Raw genomic sequence first — 3,845 nt, forward strand, 5'->3', positions numbered from 1 at the left:
TTTTGGCCAAGGTTTTTTTTTGATAAACTTTTGGCCAAGTTGTTGAATGTTCTAATTGGGGCCTGAATGTGGAACTTTGCTTCATCAACATAAATACGCTTAGATAGGAGATTGAAGAACAATTGACTAGTAGATGGTATTTAAAATGCTATTGGCATTGTTTTAGAATCATGAAAGAAGTGACGATTAAATATCTCTTTGTTTTCATATGTTCAAAGAGATGTTAATTTGATAATCATATTTCATTCTGCTCTCGATATTGTATAATAGGTGTTGATTGTGGAAAGTGTATCGATAGTAGTAGCTAATGGCTTCAATTGATATGTCTTACCATTTGCAGTATCGATTGAGTTTTGGGTGCAATGATAAGTTGCAAGTGGGATCTCTCATTGCTATTTTCACAAAAGCTAGATCTCGCCTAGTTGCGGTAGTGAAATAGCTGTTTATGTATTAAATTACATATTAAATCAATGTTTATGTATTGAATTTAAATTCATTAATTTTTATATTTAGTTTTGAAATTTAAATTTTAATGGAAAATTTCATTTAATTAATATTTTTATTTATCCTTAAAGTATATAGTTTAGATTTCAAATTTCAAAAATTAAACATAATATAATATTTTAACATAGAAATAAATATTATTTAATTAAAATAAAATAATTTTTAAAAGGTCATATTTTTAGCGGCGTTTTAGGAAAAGCGCTAAAAGTCATGACCTTTAGCGGCGTTGTAGGAAAAGCGCCGCTACTGTGTCATGACCTTTAGCGGCGTTTGGGGAAAAGCGCCGCTAAAGGTCCTGGTCTTTAGCGGCATTTTTTCTAAAAAACGCCACTAATTTTTGCGGCGGTGTATATAGCAACGTTTTTTGCGGCGCTTGGGAATGCGCCGCTAAAAGTATTAGTGGCGCTTATAAACGCCGCTAAAGGCAAAAAAAACGCCGCTAAAAGTCTATTTTCCTGTAGTGGTCACATATGGGTAAATTTTTAAACATGAACCCTAGCTCAAATTAATGGTAGAAATGGGTAAATCGAGCTACGAGGATTTCAAAAATGCAAAGAACATTAAAAACAGGGCAAAGATGAACTTACAATCAAGCTTGGAAGTTTTACAAACCCTAGCCATGTCTTCCATCACCATATACGGTTATGGAATGAGAAAAATGAAGAAGATGACATCTTTTTCTTAGTTATTTGGCTTTATTTACCAAATTACTAAAATACCCTTAATGAAAAATGAATAAAAACATACCATGCCATGTCCATTTTTGTCCACTAATTACAAAATGGGCTATTTACCATTTAAGGATCACCAATTTAAAAACCCATTACTCACACGTACTTAGTACCTTTGTGAACTAGAACACACATTTTGCAACCTTTTACAATTTAGTCCTTTTGACTAAATTGAGTGCCCAAATGTCAAAATTTTCAAACGAAATTTTCACGAAATTATTTCGTGAAATTGTAGACCATAAAAATATAATAAAAATAAAATTTTCTTCCTCAGATTTGTGGTCCCGAAACCACTGTTCCGACTAGGCTCAAAATCGGGATGTTACATAGATGGCACATTATGGTCATAAGTGTCGTACTCTGCTATGTTGGACTAAGTTGCCTGAGCGTTAGGTTTGGGTCATGAGTTGGTTTTTGAGATTGAAGATAAGGTTAGACTGATTCAGGATCGTTTGAAGGAGGCTTCTGATAGACAGAAGTCTTATGCGGATTTTAAGAGGAGGCATATCGAGTATTCTGTAAGTGGCTTCGTATTCCTTAAGGTATCTTCATGTAAGAAAGTTCTGAGATTTGGTCGTAAGGGCAAGTTGAGCCCTAGGTTCATCAGGCCGTATTAGATTTTGAAGTGTGTGGGACCGATCCCTTATCAGATGGAGCTACCTCCAGAGTTAGACCATGTCCATAATGTGTTTCACGTCTCGATGTTGCGACAGTACCAATTTGACCATCTCATATTGTCCTGTTGAGGAGATCGACATTAGACCGTATTTGACTTTTAAAGAGGAGCCGATTCAGATTTCAGATCGTGATATTAAGGTTCTGAGGAGAAATTCCATCTTGTTGGTTAAGGTTCTGTGGCAGAAAGATGGCACTAAGAAAGCCACGGGGGGACTTGAGAACTCGATGCATCAATAGTATCTTCATATGTTCGGATCAAGTAAATTTCGAGGCCAAAATTTCTTTTAGGGGGTAAAGTTGTAATGCGCTGGACAATTTATTCCTATTTTTGTAAATTCTGACACAAATGTGTATTTGCTTCAGTGGTTAAATACTCTGATGTGTGTGTGAGGTCTTGGGCTCAATTTCCACTTTTGGCAAAATTTTGTTATTTTAGATCCAAGCCTTATCCTTGTTGAATGGGCTTATATAAAATTGTCTGTTAATCTATATCAAAATGAGCTTGCTGGTTTGAGTGGTAAGGAGTTAGTATGTTGGAGATCATGTGTTCGAATCCTTATGTGAACGAGGGTGTTAATTTTTGCTCGATTGTTTGATAGAGTTTTGGTAAAGCTAAAATTCTAAGGATCAAGTTGTTGGTTAGTGGGTTAGTGGGGAGTTGAGATTTAATAGGATTTTGTTTTCAAATTAAATTATATTATTTTATTTTTCCCAAAAATCTTTTATTTTTTGACATCCTTCTTTTTCCCCCAAAAAAATCCCCTTTGATGTTCTTTTCTTTTTTTTTCTACTCTCTAATGGAAAAAAATAAACTCTCCTTTCTCTACTTTTTGTTTCTGTCAGTAATCCTTACTCTTGTGCGTTTTGAATCCTTGGTTTTTTCGTGTAATCGGTATGTAACAGCCTGAACCCGAGACCATCGCCGGTGTCGGACACGAGGGGTTAACGAGACAAATCCTCTTAAAGTACCGACCAATTTGGCATTTCCGGATAGGCTGAAAAACTGCGTCACTGTCGCCTTAAAAATCATATCTCGAGTTTCAAAACTCGGAAACTGATTCCGTAAATTTTCCCTGAATTTAGACTCATATATCCATCCATGGATTTATTTCTAGAATTTTTGGTTGGGCAAATTGGTACATTTTATTAGTTAAAGTCACCCATGTTACAGGGGTCGACTTCACTGACCTTCATGCGTTACAACTTGAATATCTCTCTGTACAGGGCTTTAATACTGGTGTCGTTTGTTTCTAATGAAACTAGACTCAAAATGGAATCTGCACATATAAGGAATGACTTCTAATTCTTTCTGGATAATTTATAGTAAATTTTCAAAGTCGCGACAGGGGACCCAGAAACCGTTCTGGCCCCGTCTCACGAAATCTCGAATATCTCTTAAAATACGGCTCATATGGTCGTTTCGTTTCATCCATATGAAAATAGATTCATCAAGGTTAAATTTCATAATTTATTCACTATTTAATTCTACTTCTACTATTTTTAGTGATTTTTCCATCTCACCTCGCTGCTGCTGGCAGCATCTGTTACTAAAGCAAACAATGACTATTTCATAATTCTTCCATGGCCAACTATTTCATCATACGTAATGCAACTATGGCCACCTTATCAAAATTAAGGTTTCTAAGGCTCGTGACCATAGGTTTTAGAATCACACTCAACCGACCACATAGGCCATTTTCGCATGGCTTAAAGTTTACAACCCACAATTCAACAAAACAAAATAGCCTATACATGCCAAATGTTCTCCTAGTTCAACTACGAAGACAATACCAAAAGATTTCCAGCCGGTGTGATGACTTCAACGACGGTTCCGAGCACGCATAAGCGATCGAGTCCAAGAGACCTAAAATGGGTGACAAGAAAACACCGAGTGAGTTTATAACTCAGAAGTCATAAGCATTCATCAACCAA

This window comes from Gossypium arboreum, chromosome 2 (assembly GCF_025698485.1).
Source record: "Gossypium arboreum isolate Shixiya-1 chromosome 2, ASM2569848v2, whole genome shotgun sequence".
In the NCBI taxonomy this organism is placed as follows: domain Eukaryota; kingdom Viridiplantae; phylum Streptophyta; class Magnoliopsida; order Malvales; family Malvaceae; genus Gossypium; species Gossypium arboreum.